Source organism: Xenopus laevis, chromosome 2L (assembly GCF_017654675.1).
Source record: "Xenopus laevis strain J_2021 chromosome 2L, Xenopus_laevis_v10.1, whole genome shotgun sequence".
Classification (NCBI taxonomy): Eukaryota; Metazoa; Chordata; class Amphibia; order Anura; family Pipidae; genus Xenopus; species Xenopus laevis.
In genome coordinates, this window is record NC_054373.1 from 83,689,250 (window position 1) to 83,708,858 (window position 19,609).

Genomic DNA, 19,609 nt, shown 5'->3' on the forward strand with positions numbered 1-19,609 from the left:
GTTGAGTGGCCAAAACGTTTCGTACTATGTGCTTGTGTTCCTACGAGCCTCCGATTAATAACTTGTACAGGGTCCAAAAGTTGCTGATCGTGGTTCTGCCCTCCAACATTATATTTATTCATAACATAGGGTTCTTAATCCTATGTTTCTCTATCTAGTGAGAAATCTTTGGAATATGGACTAATTCCAGAATGTTTTGCAGGTGTTTATTAGGCTGAAAATGTATTTCTCCCACATAGACACAGAGTCCAAGTGAAAAGGAAAACAATCAGGAATTTTATTTCCAACAAGTTCTTCACTTTTCCATTCAGATCCGAATTTCCCAGGAACATACATCCAACATTCTGTAAATCCACACAGGCATCTCAGGTTTACTCTTTTATCCCAGAGGGTTACAATTGGACAACTCAAATGGGTACTCACGCTGGTCTCCAATCACCAGGAATTCTGTTCCCCACATGTCTCAGTAATCAGGTACTCCCTGCGGTACCCTTTTACTATTTTGACCAGGCCTTTTCCTACTGGCAGACCTCAGGCCCGAAGCCCATCACACCCTTTTCTGATCTAAACCCTTTCTCTGGGGTCCCTATCTTGTGAAATATCCACTAGGGTACTATCCCCACTACCCTCCTCGTTGGTGCATTAGGCGGCCCAAGCTTGCTGTCCTATCTCAGGCACCTAGTGCCTGCTCTACTTCCCCTTACCTACTCTCAGCCTGCTCTAGTTCCTCCTTTCAAGTCTCTTTTCTTCCAGTCTTCCATTCCTGACCACTTCCTCCCAACAAAGACATAAAAACCAGGGTGTGGCCCCTTTTTTTACCTCTAAAACTCACCCTCTGATGGTGGGGTAGTGTATCGCATCCTTTCCTCTAATATCCTCTTGCACCATGTCGTGTCTGTTTTATCACATTACACTGTAAGATTTTAATTTTTTCTAACAAATATACTCTCACATTAATAAAATTACTTTTGCACATCACTCAGTAACATTAACTTGTTCACCCCTTACAACTTGCCCTCTTATTCCCAAAGCGCCACTCCCTGCAAGCTACCCAAATCTACTCCCTGCAAGCCCAGCCTAAATATGACCCACACAACATACAGCACATTAGCATCTCTTGATATACAGTGTGGCCCACCAGAATGTTATGATATTCACAGTGTGCCCCTCACCAGCACTTCATGACAGACAGTGACATGGCCAGATCAAGTGGATCACTGAAGTCTGAGCTGCAGCCGGACTAATACAGACACACTGTCATGTGACTCATGCTGCTGCTGCTCCTGCTGCTGCCGCCGCCGCCGCCACTACTGCTATGATTGCACCGCTATGCCTATGCTTCTTATGTATGGATTCCCATGGGACCGTGTTAATTGCGTAGAATGACACTATAAAGGATCGAGATAAGAGAAGGGGATTAATTGTCTCTGGACATCTGCACTGCTCCCGCTCCTGTGCAGCATTGAACTGCTTGACTCGAGCACAGTTGGAGGGGGTGGGTCCCCTGCTGCCCAATCACCTTGCAAAACCAACAGGCTTTGTCCTTTCTAATAAAGTTTTTATGTTTGAATGTTTTTTTCCCGCTGCTGGCAGCAGTGCTTGCTAAATACTAGCAGCATGAACCAAGAAGGTTTCAGTGCGTGTGACCTTGCTGTGGAGGCTGGTGGCTGCTGTGCTTCCATGTAGTGCGTAGGTGTTCGGGGTAATGAATGCAGTGACACGGTTCCCCTACAGATACGTGTTTAGCGTGCCTAGAAGTACTTGTTATTTATGACTCGTCACGTTTTTGTGCTGTAAGTGGCTACCTGTGGCAATGGAGCTGAATGGGGCTCCTACTAAGAGGAAAAGCCTGCCTCTGCCGGTGGGTAGCTGGCTCCTTCCCACATGTCTCCTCTGTGCCTACGGGTTCTTCGCTAATCTGAGACCGTCTGAGCCTTTTCTCACGCCTTATCTACTGGGGCCGGACAAGAACCTCACGGAGAGGCAGGTGGGTAAAGCTTGTCCAGACTTTACATTGCTTCTGCCACTGTACACTACTACCCTTACAGGTCACTTGCTCCATCCTTTCAGTGGCCTGTGTGAAACCTCCTTCCAATCTGGTAGGATTAGGGTTCAAGCACACAGGCAGATTTGGGGAGATTTAGTCGCCTGGCGACTTAATTACCTCTTCTGCGGGGCGACAATCTCCCCAAACTGCCTGCCGCCTGCTATAATGACAAAATGTCAGTGCCAATGCAGTCGCAGCGCTTTGATTTCTGAAGTTGCCTGGAAACTTCGGGTGACTTGGAAATCGAAGCGCCGCGAGTGCATTGACGCTGGCGCTTTGTCATTATAGCAGGGGGAAGCGGTTCGGGGAGATTGTCGCCCCGCACAAGAGGTGATTAGTCGCCAGGTGACTAAATCTTCCCGAATCTGCCAGTGGGCTTGTACATTTCAGAGTTTGTAGGCAGATAGACACTGCACAGAAGTTTGACTCTCTCTTTAACGGTAAGGCCACACGAGGAGATTCGGGGAGATTTTGTCGCCTGGCGACTAATCGCCGAATCTCCTCGTGTTGACTAGCCCTAAAGGGAAACTATCATAAAAATTTAATATAAGCTTCATCACACTGAAATAAGAAACTTCTCTTCATTCTCTCTTCATGCAGTAGTTGGGTGTCAGATATTCATTAACGCATCCAATATATTTTATAGGGGGATTCCTTTTGCCTAGAAGATGTATTAGAGTTTTATTAAAAATACCAGACATCATGTCTCTCTACATGCAGTATTTGTGCAAAAGGCAGTTATTTTGTTAGATTTTGTTTGTACTGGAATCAGTTATTTGAGTGAGCTCTAATATCTCTGCTAGGAAAGGAAGCCCTCCTCCCCCTATAAAATATATGGAGTCTAACTGCCAATGATTATCTGTCACCCAACTGCTGCATGAAGACAGAATGAAGTGAAATAGATGGAGAGGGATAGTAAAGATAAACTTGATTATTTCAGAAACTATGCAGATTATTTAATTGATGGTATTTAGAAAGTTTCTTATTTCATAGGTTTCTATGGTGAAGCGTATATTAAATTTTCATTTTCGCAATAGTTCCCCTTTAAACTTCTCCTCTTAAAATGTGCAAGCAGTTACTGCTGGGAGTTGTAGTTCTGGAAGTGGCAGATTGTACCATTATGACCTTTGTTTCTTGTCTGTAGCCAGGGTGTCAAGGTATCATGTGCTATCCGATCAGATGCCAGGCAGTCACTTCAAGGTCATACTATGCTGTATTTATACTGAAACAGACAGCAATTCATAATAATATTTGATTAGGACAGCTAGGAGAGTGACCGTCTATCCCTTTTGGAAACCATTCAGTGAGACCTCAGTAATAAACCAAGTGTGATAATTAAACACAAAAGAATAATCTTTTCTGCTGTAGAAGGGGTTCTTTACCTTTTAAATAACGTTTAGGGGCAGATGTATGAAGGGTCGAATATCGAGGGTTAATTAACCCTCGATATTCGACTAGGAACTAAAATCGTTCGACATCGAATATCGAAGTCGAACGATTTAGCGCAAATCCTTCGATCGAACGATCGAAGGATTATTCCTTCGATCGAACGATTAAATCCTTCGAATCGAAGGATTTTAATCCAACGATCGAAGGAATATCCTTCGATCAAAAAATCTCAGGCAAGCCTATGGGGACCTTCCCCATAGGCTAACATTGACTTCGGTAGCTTTTAGCTGCCGAAGTAGGGGGTCGAAGTTTTTCTTAAAGAGACAGTACTTCGATTATCGAATGGTCGAATAGTCGAACGATTTTTAGTTTGAATCGTTCGATTCGTGGTCGAACTAGCCCATTCGATGGTCGAAGTAGCCCAAAAAACACTTCGAAATTCGAAGTTTTTTTAATTCGAATCCTTCACTCGAGCTTTGTAAATGTGCCCCTTAGTGTAATGTAAAGAGTCCTATTTTGAGACAATTTGCAATTGGTTTTCATTATTTATTATTTGTGAAATCTGAGTTATTTCGCTTTGTATTCAGCAGCTCTCCAGTTTGCAATTTCAGGAATCTGGTTGCTAGGGTCCAAATTATCCTTGCAACCATGCACATATTTGAATAAGAGATTGGAATTTGATTGGGGAGGCTGAATAGAAATATAATTATTACAAAGTAGCAATAACAATAATTGTGTAGCTTCATAAAGCATATTAAATGTAAATAATGGTAACATAAAATGATGCTCTAAATTGCACGATCCCGAGATTGTACAGTTTGAACGTTTGTTCTCTATTGATGTTTTTTTAATTGCTAGGACATAGCCTTGTAACAATTGGGTGTTATGAAGATAGCTGAGTGTTGGCATTGTAACAACTGAATGTTAAAAAAAAATTAGCCATAGCGTAGGCACATACAGGTGATAACATACCCCCTAGAGGGCTAATCTCTACATGGCATTTTTAATGTGGATAGACTGGCAAAACTGATGCTTACAGGAGTAATCATTAAAAAATCATCCTTGCCTAAATTGCTCTGAGCAGATCTGAGATTGTTGGGCACCTAAAGTTACACGTTATTATTTTGGGTTTGGAGATCAGACATTCAACTTAGCATTTGTTCTCCCTTTAGTTGTGAAACTTTGCTCAGTAACTCCTCATCCATAGATGTACAGTATGTAAAATAATGTGAACCAGAACATCCCTTATTGTCCATAGATATATAGCAGTTTTTTACGTTTTGAGTGCGAGTGTTCGAACCAGTTCACCAGGGCTGTGGAGTCGATACATAAATTCTTTGACTCCCACTCCTCAGTTTATGGTACTTTCAACTCAAACTCCGACTCCTCCGTTTTTAAAGCAACAGTAACAGCAGACACTTTAAACGTTTATCAAAGTAATTAAAATATAATGTACTGTTTCTCTGCACTGGTAAACATTGTTTGTTTGCTTCAGAAAGACAACTATAGTTTATATAAACAAGCTGCTGTGTAGCCATGGGGACAGCCATTCAAACTGGAGAAAAGGAACAGGTTACATAGCGCATAACAGATAAAACACCATTGTTTTGGACAGAGTTTATGTAACCTGTGTCTTTTCTACTTTTCCTAGCTTAAATGGCTTCCCCCATGGCTAAAAAAGCAGTTTGTTTATATGAACTATGTAGTCTTTCTTAAGCAAACACACAGCATTTACCAGTGCATGCTAACAGTATATTATATATATTTTTATCAGTCAGTACAACCTTGGGGACTCCCACTCCAGGTACCCAAATTTCTCCCGACTCCACAGCTCTGCTTGTCATGTCATAGTGACACTCTAATCTACCTCTATGCTACAATTTTTGTCTTACTCATTCGTTTGGATGAGACGACACACGTCACACATGACTTATAGGGTGTATACCTGTCCTATTGGTCTTCCTGCACAAACTGGTCTCCAGTTGAGGGAAACCATATAGCCACTAATAGATATGAATACACTGCCATGAGATGCTGTTCCTTAATATGCACATACCGATTCGGGGCACACTCAAGTACACATGCCCTAAATGTCACAGTTCTTTAGCATTAAAAAAACTGCTGCTCCCTGGAAATTATGGTTTTTCCCCACTAGGAAAATTGACTTATGAGTGCAGTTATTAGTCATTGGACCTTCTTTTCAATGCAGTGGGATTGACAAGTGCATTAAGTGACCAAATCTAAATACAGGTATGGGACCTGTAATCTGGAAAACCACAGGTCCCAAGCATTGCAGATAACAGGTCTTTCTGTAGATTTGATCTTCATACCTTAAAAGGGTTGTTCATCTTCCAATCAATTTTTTCATTTGAGTTGTTTTCAGAATGTTCACCATAAACAAAGACTTGTTTTATTTGCCAAAACTAAAGTTTAATGTTCCTGTCTCTTGTGTTTCAGTCTGGCAGCTCAGTAATCTGGAGCATCTGAAGTGTTACAATTTGCTACATGTAGTTGATACATTTCTCAGCTGTATCTGTGGCATATTAGCAACTATTGTATCAACAGCTGCCTTTAATAAAACTGTTCTAAATGTATCAATTTAGAACAGTTAAAGCATTGGCAAGCTCCCCTCCCAGAGCTGGTTTACAAGGTCAAAAATAAAACTTTACACTTAGAAAAACTGTGTCAAATAGAAAATAGAAAGTAATTGGAAAAAATCTTTATTTCTGGTGAACAATCTGAAACCAACTGAAATGAAAAAAGTGTTTGAAGGTGAACAACCCCTTTAAGTCTACTAGAAAAGCATGTAAGCATTAAATAAACCCAATAGGCTGGTTTTGCTTCCAATGAGGATTAATTATATCTTAGTTTGGATCAAGTACATGGTAGTGTGTATATATATCTATCTATATCTGTATGTGTATGTGTATGTATATATATCTAAGGAGCAAGCCATGCAGTTATCTGACAGTAGAGTTCTACCAATTTTTGAGACCTGAACCTGCAACCAGCAGCCCACGACCCGAACTGCAACCCACATATCTACCCATTTGGATCAGAGTAAAATATAGACAATATAAAATAAGATAATTAATATAGATGAGACCCGCATCTATACCTGCACCGGAAAATTCTTCCCTCATCCCGCAGGGTACCCGACACACTGCAGAAATCTACCTTACAACTGTACTGTGCAACCTAGGGTTATCACTAAATTTGCAGTTGGAGTACTGGTGACAGTAGCCCCAGTCTAGTGCAGTACATGTATTTTAATTATTGAGAAACTAGTACTTCTATGGGCAAGGATCTTTCAATCCATATATGAACTTGGCTAAGGGTTGTCGCAAAACAAAATAGGCCACAAATCCAATTGGACAACAATATGCATTCTACTATTATCTTGTGCCATATCTGCTCATAATATACATTACTTTTGTTTTAATGATTTCCACATCCACTCTTTCACCATAATATTTGCCTTTACAGCTGCTTCCTTCCTTTTTAGTTTGGTTAAGTTTTAATGCTTAAACCTTTTCAAAAAGCATTTATACACCATTTTTTCCTGTTTTTTAGGTGTTTAACGAAATATACCCTGTTTGGACATATTCTTACCTGGCGTTGCTGTTTCCTATATTCCTTGCAACAGACTATCTGCGATACAAGCCAGTCATTGTTTTGCAAGGTGTTAGTCTGATAATCACATGGTTTATGCTACTGTATGCTCAAGGTACCCTGGCTCTTCAATTCCTTGAATTCTTCTATGGAATTGCAACTGCAACAGAAGTGGCTTACTACTCTTACATCTACAGCATGGTGGAGCCTAGCTTGTACCAAAAAGTTACCAGTTACTGCCGCACTGCCACGTTAACTGGTTTCACTGTTGGTTCTGTCATTGGCCAGATTCTGGTTTCATTGGCAAACTGGTCTTTGTTCTCATTGAATGTCATTTCTTTAACATGCGTTTCCATTGCTTTTGCAACTGCTTGTTTTTTACCAATGCCAGCCAAAAGTCTTTTTTTCCACCAAAACTTGCTTTATCCTGGAGATAAGGAAATGTATATATCGGACAAGTTACAAATGGACAGTAATACATATGCCTTGGCAAATGGCACTGAGGCTGAAGAGATTGAATCTCGAATTGCATTAAATTCTGAAAACAGATCGGAATCAGATGTAAAAAACGTAAGTAAATATATTTCTTTTCAGTAATTTTTTGGTACTAAAATAATGGTATTTTTGTTTGGAGTCCTTATACAGGTATAGGACCTATTATCCAGAATGCTCAGGACCTGGGGCTTTCCGGATAACGGGTCTTTCTGTAATTTGGATCTTCCCACCTTCAAGTCTACTAGAAAATCATGTAAACATTGAATACACCCAGTAGACCAGTTTTGCTTCCAATAAGGATTAATTATATCTTAGTTGGGATCAAGTACAAGGTACTGTTTTATTATTACAGAGAAAAAGGAAATAATTTTTTAAAATTTGAATTATTTGATTATAATGGAGTCTATGGGAGACGGCCTTTCCGTAATTCGGAACTTTCTGGATAACGGGTTTCCGGATAACGGATCCCATACCCGCTATTTTCTCTTGTAAAGGGGATGTAAAGTCAAAAAACAATATTGCAGATAGTATATTTGCAATGTACTTCAATTAGAAGTTTTGTACTGTTACTTTAAAATAACCAATTCTGTGCAGCTGATTTCACTGTTTGTCTCATCTCTGTGAAAAACAACCCCACTCTGCCCTTCAGGATGCAGACAAGCAATCTGGCCGGCCGGAAAAAGTCCTGAAGAAGAACAGTGAATCATCTGCATAGAATTATAAATTCTATAATTATGATTTCTGTACTATTTCTGAAATAATCAAAGTCCCTTATGTCCACAGGATGAAACTAACATTACGGGACAGATTTATCAAGGGTTGAATTCAAAATTCTAATTTTCTAGTTTTTTTTTTTTAAGGTTAAAACTGTCAAATTCAGCTAGGGAGTTATTTAAATTTGATTCAAGCTTTTCAAAAAATTCAAATTCGATTTTCGAGATTTATCATACTCTGGCTCTTTAGTAGAACTCAAATTCTACTATTTGCCATCTAAAACTTGACAAATTGCTGTTTAAGGGGCCGATTCACTAAATTCGAGTGAAGGATTCGAAGTAAAAAAACTTCGAATTTCGAAGTATTTTTTCGGCTACTTCGACCATCGAATGGGCTACTTCGACCTTCGAATCGAAGGATTCGAACTAAAAATCGTTCGACTATTCGACCATTCGATAGTCGAAGTACTGTCTCTTTAAAAAAAAACTTCGACCCCCTACTTCAGCAGCTGAAAGCTACCGAAGTCAATGTTAGCCTGTGGGGAAGGTCCCCATAGGCTTTCCTAAGTTTTTTTGATCGAAGGATATTCCTTCGATCGTTGGATTAAAATCCTTCGAATCGTTTGATTCGAAGGATTTAATAGTTTGATCGAAGGAATAATCCTTCGATCGTACGATCGCACTATTTGCGCTAAATCCTTCGACTTCGATAGTCGAAGGATTTCAATTCCTAGTCGAATATCGAGGGTTAATTAACCCTCGATATTCGACCCTTAATGAATCAGCCCCTAAGTCAATGGAAGATGCACAGGGATCAATTTTGCGTTGATCTTATTTCACCCGAGTTAAAAAAAAATTGGATTTTTATAAAATTCGATCAAATTTCGAGTTTATGGTGTTTTTAAAAAAAAACTCAGATGAATTTGAAATTGGACCCTTGATAAATGTGCCTCTACATGTTCATTTTTGCGATTGTTCCCTATTAACGTGGTACTTAATCTTATTTTGAGAAGCCCTAAATTTTCCCACCACACATTAGTAGTGCCTATGTTGGCTTCCCATACATTTCTAATTTTTTTTCTTAAGAGGTCCTCCACCCAAAAACTGTTTTTTGTTGTAGTAAAAAAAAATTATAATTTTAAGAAAAGTTGACAGCAGTTTCTGATTGTTTATATTATCTGCACTCATGGCTTTGATTCTAGAAACAATACGTTAAGCCAGCTGATTAACAGATCTAAATGAGATCAGACTGCTGTTACTTTGTTTTTAATAGTTAGAGCCATGTTTTAATAGTCAGAGCCATGTTTTAATAGTCAGAGCCAGAGAACAGAAAGAGATACACAAACACTACTTTCCGCAGAAATTGCACACATTACAAATAAATTTAAAGCCATGTAAAATATTGAAAATATTGGAAAGTTGCTAAGAATTACATTTTCTTGATTTTTTTGGGGCAGAGGACACCTTTTATTTGAACTTTTAAAAGTATTTGATTTTTTTCTATAGCACTGGAGAAACCCTGAGAGTTAAACTTCACATGATCTATTCGTGATTTGGTAAAGAATGAATAGAACAGTTATGAGAGTGAATGTATGTTTCAACATTATTTAAACTTTATTCTAAAGGTGTTTATCCCAAAGGCCTCTTTATACTTTATATTTATGAAGAAATTGTATTGGTGGACCTCTCTGTTTTGGATTCTTCAGAACTACACTAAAGTTCATGTTCCCTGAACTTCAAATATCTATCTTTCTATATAAGTCCAACTGAATGAGCTCATGTCCGATAAGGGGGGGGGGGTTATATTTCCCCACACTTATTCTAGCATTTTCAAAACTTATACCCAGAAGCTGGAAATACCTAAAATCCGAAAATACTCTGTTGATGTCATGTAGAAGTCAATGGCAGAGGTCCCTTGAACTATTTGAAGCCTTCATTATGTTCGAGTTTTTTTTTGGTGGGTTCGCTTGAAAACTCAATCAGTTTGAGCGATTTAAGTTGTTTTCCCTCTGAAAACTTGATCAATTCAAGTTTTCAGGTTTTTCACCTCAAATTCACTTATTTGAGTTTTTGCTTAAATCAGAAAAAGATTGCGTTGTGAGTTCATTCGATGTATTAGGAAACCTCGTGAAGCTCTAAAATTCAACCTTTGATAAATAAACCCCTAAATCTAGAAGTGGGTTGTATGAATAATCAGGATATTGCATCAACATTCTTTTAAGGATTTTATAGGTTTATTACACAATTGTATTCAACTCCAGACAAGAGAAGACAAGTCATGTGAATAAGAAACTGTGCCAGTAGAGCTCCTTGTGATCGTTGAGCACTGGTGCCATCCAACCGTCTTCTAGTTTAAAAAAAAAAGAAATGGGTGATGTTTTATATTTACGTCTAATGCTTCCCTCTAATGCTTCCCTTTAAAAAAAAAAATACTAGATAGTTTAACCTTTATAAAGCCTACAGTAAATGCTTGTTAACGAGTCAAATGATCTCTGGAAATTTAGCATGCTGTTTGACTAGCTTTAAAAATTATTAGGAAGAAAAACTCATCAACATGGTTAAATGACTGTATCAGCATTTCAGTTATAGTTCCAACAATGCATAGAACAGCAAATAAGAGGCAATACCCATATCCCTCTTTGTTTGAATTTCATGCTAAACTCCCAGGATTATTTGGAAGAGCAAAGAGGCTTTATACCCAAATCTTACACTTTACTCGGTTTGTCGCCTGCACATAATATACTCCAAAGCGGCAACCACAAATCAGTAAATACCTTTGCATTGGTGTCCGTGTGATTGCCAGTTGTAAAACATTTTAATTGGGTAACCAACAGAAATTGCTTACAAATGTTTTATCACTCTCAATTCAGAACCACACCAATGGAAAGTTGTTTTCTAATGTTTAATAGCCTGCGCTGGAGGAGATTAAGTATGGGTTATAAAACATACCATGTGCCATCATCCTTAAAGGAGAACCAGACCCTTTATATTAAAATCCCCTACCCTAGATAGACCCCCCTCCCTGCTCCCCCCAGCCTAGGTGTTGCCCTCTGTAAATGCCCCTAACTCTTTACTTACCCCTCAATGCAGATTTAGCGCATCAGAGTTCATGGGCGCCATTTTCTTCTCTTTGGTAATCATTTTGAAGTAAGTGCTGTATCGGCACATGCTCAGTTTTAGCAGTCTGCTTGGTTTTTAACAACTGCGCATGCGCCGAAAGTCACGGAAATTGCCGAATCGACGGAAGGATACCGGAAGATTGCGCCTGTGAATTCAGATGCAATGAATCTGCAACGAGGGGTAAGTAAAGAGTTAGGGGCATTTACAGAGGGTAACACCTAGGCTGGGGGAGAGCAGGCAGGGGGGTCTATGCAGGGTAGGGATTTAAAATAAAATAAAGGGATTGGTTCTCTTTTAATGTAATTCAGGTACCACCAGGAGACCAGCCCCAGAAATACTGTCTTAATTTGTTGAGCAGAAAGGCTGGTTTTTGTAGACGTCCATTGACAAAATGACATTTTTTATAAAAAATATCATGTAGATTTCCTTTTAAGGAAATTAGTTCATGGCACATAACAGTCTGGATGCTTCATGAGCATTACACAACAAAAAACCTCAACCTACAGTGTGGTGCTTGCATATAATATTACAGCATGCTATCATGCTGTGTATGCTGTCGGAAGCTGCATATTTCCAAATCAGTTACCAGCTCCTACTTAACTATGGCTTTTTATCCCCTAGCAAACATGCAATTTAAGGAATGTTTAAGGATTAGTCGCTAGTATGCATGTTAACAGTAATAGTGTCTGATAAGAACTGAAAGCTCAAAAAAATAAAAACATTTTTAACTTTATATTTTTTTTATTTTTAGTGTTCCACAAAGAATAGTAACGGTTTACAAAGTGTTCTGAAGACCCTTTGGAAGTATTTCTTACACTGTTACTCGTCACGCACACTTGTATGCTGGTCAGCATGGTGGGCTTTATCGACTTGCGGCTACTGTCAAGTGGTAAATTACGCTCAGGGTCTCTGGGAACAAGTTGCTCCATCCTCCCATTCTGATATATATAATGGCAGTGTGGAAGCTGCTTCTACCCTCCTAGGTAAGTTTTTGTCAGTATTAATTTTCTTTGTATAAACAGGGCTGGATTTATAGATATATGACACGCCTAGGCCAGGATCACTTGTCTCCCCATCCCATTTCCCCAAGCCTTATCTCATTGTATCCTGAGCATGGGGATTTGTGCGCAGGAGTTTTAAAGAGCTAGCAAATCTCCTGCATGTCCCCAGTTCACAGATTCAGAAAACAGGTCTGATATAAACTGTCTGAACAGAGATTATCTCAACATGCACTTACTGTATAAGGTTCTATACCTTCTGCACTGCACAATTGCAAAAATGTTTTTTTATTCATTCATTTTTCTTGTCCATAAATATAAATGATATATGTTAAAAAGAAATGTATGCAGTTTTTTTACATTATAGAGTAGGCTTATACACCTGTTTATCGTAAGTTCAGTTGATTGAACTTATTTTAAATTGACAGTGTTTATTTTCCTTTTAAAGGAGAAGGAAAGTCTAAAACACTGGAAGGTACAAAATGTTAGGTACCTTCAGTTATTGTATTCATACCTGATATCCTGGGTTGATTCTCCTGTTTGCAGAAAGCTGTATGGCCCGGGGTTCTTCTCCTGGAGCCCCACAGAGCAATACTTATGTTTTTATTCCCCTTTAACCTTGTACACCATTAATAATTTAAACAATACAGTTAAAGTGGACCTGTCACAGAGACACGAAAATCTGTATAATAAAAGTCCTTTTCAAATTAAACATGAAACCCAATTTCTATTTTTTATTAAAGCATTCATAGCTGTTGTAAACTCATTTAAAAATCTCAGCTGTCAATCAAATATTGGGCATAGAGGCGGGGCAGACAATTACTTTCATTTTCCATTCAGCACTTCCTAGATGTCACTGCTCTTCACACATTCCCCTGTTCTCTTCACTATTTAATTGTGTAACCAGGGCATGGGGATGGACATTGGGTCCCCCCCCATTCTGGTGCACAAACAAGATTCTGAGATGATGCAAGGCTTGCCTTAATAACAGTGCCCACAAAATAACTTCTGCCTGCTTGCTATAATTATGAATTCCCAGACTGAAGGAAACCAGATTAAAATAATTTATATAGTGTAATTAAAGTTCATTTTACTTGACTAATGTGATAAAATAGGATTTTGAATCTTTTTTTTTGGGTGACGGGTCCCCTTTAAAGGATGTCAACCCAAATGTAAAAATGTGCCTTGCCATAAATTGAATGATACAACAGCTGCATTTGGGCATTTAAATGCCAGATGACAATTTGTCATATTAAGGTATTGCTAAACTATACAAACTGCCTCGGTTGAATGAGATCACAGTAGCTTGTTTAGGGAATCAAGCTATATCACTGAATTCAGCAAACCCATGTAGTGATTGTTCATTGTTGTAACTTCAGGAAAGGCTGTAAAGATAATATACAATGCTGCCCCCTGTCCATGTGGTTGGATATTTTCAGACTTTTAGGGGGTTATTTATCAAAGGTCAAATTTTAGAGCTTTGTGAGCTTTTTTTTTTTTTTTTTAGACCTTTAATGAACTCCCAACCCAAATGGTTTCTAATTTAAGAAAAAACTTGAATGTAAAAAAAACTTGAATACTCTGATCGAGTTTTCGGCAGAAAAAAAACTCGAATTGATCGAGTTTTCAAGCGAAATCCCTCCAACAAAAACTTCATGAAGGCTACAAACATCTCCAAATGGTGCAATTGAATTCTACATGACCTCCACAGGTTTTAGATTGTGTATTTTTGGATTCAAGCTATTTCCAGCATCGGGGGTATAACAAATCTTGAAAAATTTAAATAAATAGTTTTTTTTAACCCGAAAATTCAAGTTTAGATTTGGAAGGAATTTTTGCACAATTACCTGCCTGATGTGTTTTCTGACAATAGTTTTAAACCAAGGGTTTCATGCCCTTCTTGTTCTAATTTGATCTACTGAGAGTGCTTTGTTGTTGTTCCAGGAGCTGTTGCTGTGTTTACTGTTGGATACATAAAAACGTCATGGTCTACATGGGGAGAATTACTTCTTGCTTTATTTTCAGTAGTCCTTGCTATTACGGTATACATTATGGACACCATTAGAAATATTTGGGTCTGTTATGTGTCGTATGTTTTCTTCAGAAGTATCTATATGCTTCTAATCACAATAGCAACGTAAGTAATGGAATTTATTTCTAAATTATATTATCTTTTAAGTCCATTTAACAAAACCATGCTATTGCTTGTCAGGCTAGTTAGTTGGTAACATGGCATTCCATGTTCTAAGTTTATCAAGTGGTACTTTTTTTTACCTTAAGGACCCTGACAGACAGGGCGCTTCATCTCCACTCCTGTGGGTGATAAAGTATCTGACAATACCTGCCCCTTTACATTAATTTGAATATCTGTAGACAAACCACGTTACATACGGTGATCCCAGGTATTCGCTCAAATATGCCTCCTCCATATTTTCACACAATTAGTAGAAATGCTGCATGTTATCTGCTTAACATGACGAGATTTAAACAAATGCAAGGGGCAGGTGTTGTCTGGCGTTTCATTGCCGCAAGAGAGATTTCCCACTGAGCAATGAAGCACCCCATCTGTCAGGGCCCTTGGTTAGTTTTTGGAAATGTTGGATGAATAAATACAATTTATTAAAATCAGATGTCCTATTTTATCATAGAGGCTTTAATGCTGCAGTCCTTTAGAGCGCTATGAGTAGTATTTTCCTGTGTAAAAGCTAAAAGCATTGATTTAGACTGATCTGTTATCTGCTGTGTAACATACATTATTATAAACTACAATACAGTTTCTGAATCAAACACTTACATTTTACCAGTGCAGGGCAGTCCCGGACTGGGAGTCAAAATAGGCCCTGTCATTCCAAGTACACAGAGGCCCAAACAGCCTCCTACCAGCCCACTATATGGTAACTTTCTATGGAGCTATACAGCAGCCCCTCTGGCATTTGCCAGAATCCACAGATTGCCAGTCCGGGCCTGGTGCAGGGTAACCATGATTTCTGACTGGTTGAAAGGCGAGTCAATAAGGATGCAATCACAATCTCTATCTCCCTTCTTGCTTGATATGAATGTTGCACATTTATGCTTTATTTGCATAGTGCTACTGTGTATAAAGCACTCTACATGTTTACAGAACAGTAACTAGGGTACAAACATTGCAATAAAAATAAATATGCACAGTAACAATGACACATGTTAAACTAACTGTTCAGTGTTTTTCAATATAGTTAGCCAAAAATGTAATCTATAAATTCTGGAGTAAATGAATGTGCAACATAATAGCTAGAATACAACTTTCTCTTTTGCAACTCTTTAACTTGTTCATCAGTGACTTGAAGCTGGTGAAAATTGTATATAACTTCAATTTGTTTGCTTTTGGTCCTGAGCACACAGGTCCAGATCAAAAGTTGTGCCTCGTCTGGCCATCCCTTCAAGTCGCTGACTAATAAGTTGTGTTCTGTCTATTATCTGCCATTTGGCTTGTACCATTCACTGTGCTCACACACAAACCAAAAGGTCACTTAGTATGACTTAAATGACACTATCAATTTATTGGGGTTCTTAAACCAACCATTGTGCACCCTATTTTTTGTAAAAATAGGTGAAAAGTTTAATTGCCAGTGAGAATTTACAGACACAAAAAGCAATTATAGACGCATGAGAATATACAGATGAGAATATTGAATTACCAGCACTGTCAGTTATTTTACATGCAGAGATTGAGTTATTCCTTTATATTATTCTAATCACACTTTGGGATAAAGGACACATTTATTCAGTGCTGGGAAACATGGGGTTGTTGTTTCAAACTCCAGTTGCAGTAACAAAGAACATGGGGCCAGATTTAAACCGATACTTATTTTTCATTTCAATGCAGCTGTTGACTCTAAATAGTTAAATGTTTTATTGTGCAATATTGCTTTAAAAATAGAACTCTGATGTGCTGGTCTACTGTTTTCAGCATGCATTAACCTTGATAATGTTACATTATTCTATGATTTGTAGTCCAGCAGCAACTGAATAAAGTGCAGCCCATCTGTTTAGATTAATTCTGAAGTTATAGTGTGAGCAAAACACTGAATTAGATCAATAAACCACTTTATTTCACAAATTGAGTCCTGAGTGTAGTTTTTCTATTTGCTATACTAGCACCCAGACATTCAATTCATAAAAGTGTGATCCTTGGGTCCCATGTTTGATACCAGCTCAGACAGCTCAATGACTTTGTATGTTCGTGGTTACATGGGTTTTCACCGGGTATTCTGGTTTCCTCCCACACTCCAGAACATTTAGCAAATTAATTGGCTTCTGATAAAATTGACTATACTATAATATGTTGTTGTAAGCTCCACTGGTGTTAATAATATCTGCAAAGTAGTGCGGAAGGTTTTTTTTTCCTGTAAATTAACTAATTTGTTCTATACTGTTAACATTAGATATTCACTGTTTACCAATGCTGTATTGGGATGACTTATATTTTTTTCCCCCTTATATATTTGTGAAGGTTTCAGATTGCGGCAAATCTGAGTATGGAGTGCTATGCACTTGTTTTTGGCGTAAATACATTTATTGCCTTGGTTTTGCAAACCCTTTTGACCTTAATAGTGGTGGATTCGGTTGGCCTTGGCTTGGATATATTTACACAAGTGAGTATCACTATTTTGTATGTTTTGTGTTTGTTTGTTTCCTGATTCCGTCATCTGAATATTATTGATAATTGCAAGCTATCTCCTTGTAGCTCACAAAATAGATGAATGCAAGAGAATGCACATTTCAGACATGATTGTTAGACACTATCAATTTATTGCACACTAACCTATATGCAGGCCTGTATACTTGTCATCTGTCGATTTCCCAGTAGAGCCTGTTTTTGATTGTTGTGCTTCCAGGTGCACTAGTTAAATTATCTGCAAACCATATTCTGCCCCCTAAATGCCCACACCAAGGCCAATGCAACTTTTTGCTTTATTTGTGAATTGGGCAATGTTTTGAGACATGTTCGACACACCAGATGCAGGCAAGCAGACATTTTGTGGTGCTTTTAAATGATGCCGAATAAGAACATTGCATATTAAAAATATAAAATAAAATGTGGCATACCGCATGGACATTTTTGCACTTTGCACATGGTTATGAAATCACATAGTTGGTTATGTGGACCCAAACCTGAATGATTATCATTGACAATAAAATTAAGAAGCCTGCATGGATTCTTAATGTATGGTTGTGCTGAGCAAATAAACGTGCAGCAATGTGACTCGGCAACAATTTGCTTCCTTGTACTGGCCAAAAATGCATGTGGCTACAGCACCATGAATTTAAGCAGTGCCCTAATAGAGGCAGGGAGTATAAATGCACTGCATTGTTATTCTGCATTTCTTCTTGCAGACAACACATGTGCCTGTAACCATTGCTCCCAGGATTTCTTGTACAAATACCACTGCAAAATGACTGAAGATGATATTAAAAGGCACAAAACTTTGCATTACATTAGCCTATTTTCTTTTGTGTTTAATGGAAAGTACCTTTTTGACCGATAAAATGAATATTATCAGTATGTCACATTGATTAATGCGTATTAATTCAAACCCTCTCTTTCTTTCTTACAGTTTAAAATTTATGGTGGATACTTTGCTGCCATATCATTCATCTTTTTTATGAGTGGACTTTACCATGTAATGAAAACATGCAGAAGGAAGCCAATTACTCTGGCATCATCAGATCCTTGAAGAGATCTGGTGGTAGATGACTGGAACTTATATCAGTATTTATTTTGCTGCTTAAACAATTATTTGGTCAATATTAAACACAATATATGTGCCTTTTATTTACCTTATTGTGCACAATTGTATCTAACACTATTGCAAGTGAACTTTCATAGTATAAATACATAAACACAATGGGAATTTTTACACTGCACACTGAGTAAAAAAAACAGTATGAATAACAGTTATGGTTTCCTCAAGATAATGTAGGTAGTTCACTGCAAACATTTATTTTCTTGGTATTAGTTTGGTAAGAATGGTTCATGCAGTTTTTCACGCATGTGCAATAGATGCAGGCATTCTTCCGTACTAAGGGCTCTTACTCACTTGCGTTCTGACCTGCGCTCCCCTGCGTTCCGTTTTTTGGCGTTCAGCCGCAGGGGAGCGCAGGAATAGACGCATGTCATTATTTCAAATGGGGCTGTACTCACTCAGGCAGCATGTTGCGTCTCAACCTGCGTTCGGCGCCTACACGCGCCTGAGTGAGTACAGCCCCATTTGAAATAATGACATGCGTCTATTCCTGCGTGAGTAAGAGCCCTTAATGACGCAAATTGGCACCTCACAGTCCAAAATCCCTCAAATAACCTGCTGGAAGTGATAAGAGAGCTAATATGTGCAGGGCAGATATTGAACATCTGTGTTGCTTGATGTAAAGATACAGGGAAACTGTAAAAACATGAGGAAGCTAGACAGCTATCTTTGGAACCATACAGGGTTTGCTCTGTGGCATCATTGTCTGTGGCCACCATAGTTCTGGAAGCCAGACAGGGTGGGGGCAGTGAATTTGATTTATTTAAATAACATGAGTCTGAGTACGCTACTTAAAATGTGTCTCTGAAAACCATATTCTGGTTTCTTGGTGGGGGCTTATGGCAAGTAAAAGATAGACTTGTATTCATGCTTATTTAAATACTGCATGGCACTAATTGCTAAAACGGTGTGGAGAACAGATCTTCAACCTGCAGTTTCTTGGAGGAATGCACTGAGAGATGCAGAACTTGCCCTCAATCAATGAACTTAAAGAAATTGTTCAGTGTAAAAATAAAAATTTGGTAAATAGATAGGCTGTGCAAAATAAAACATGTTTCTAATATAGTTAGTTAGCCAAAATGTAATGTATAAGGATTGAGTGACGATTAGTCTATAATAACCAGAACACTACTTTCTGCTTTTCAGCTCTCTTGGTTTCCACTGATTGGTTACCAGGTAGTAACCAATCAGTGACTTGAGGGGGAGGGCACATGGGGGATACAGTGGTGTGAAAAACTATTTGCCCCCTTCCTGATTTCTTATTCTTTTTCATGTTTGTCACACAAAATGTTTCTGATCATCAAACACATTTAACTATTATTCAAAGATAACACAAGTAAACACAAAATGCAGTTTTTAAATGAGGGTTTTTATTATTTAGGGAGAAAAGAAATCCAAACCTGTGTGAAAAAGTAATTGCCCCCTGAACCTAATAACTGGTTGGGCCAC

The 19,609-nt window shown here is 38.3% G+C and overlaps 1 pseudogene across 1 annotated transcript; it reads left to right on the forward strand.

Moving 5' to 3' along the window:
• Positions 1 to 1,573: 1,573 nt before the first annotated feature.
• slc19a2.L lies at positions 1,574 to 18,193 on the forward strand (annotated as a pseudogene). The gene is made up of 6 exons (XR_005965407.1): positions 1,574 to 1,987; positions 7,010 to 7,618; positions 12,128 to 12,359; positions 14,319 to 14,511; positions 16,867 to 17,008; positions 17,972 to 18,193. The product of XR_005965407.1 is annotated as a solute carrier family 19 member 2 L homeolog (transcript).
• Positions 18,194 to 19,609: the final 1,416 nt, after the last annotated feature.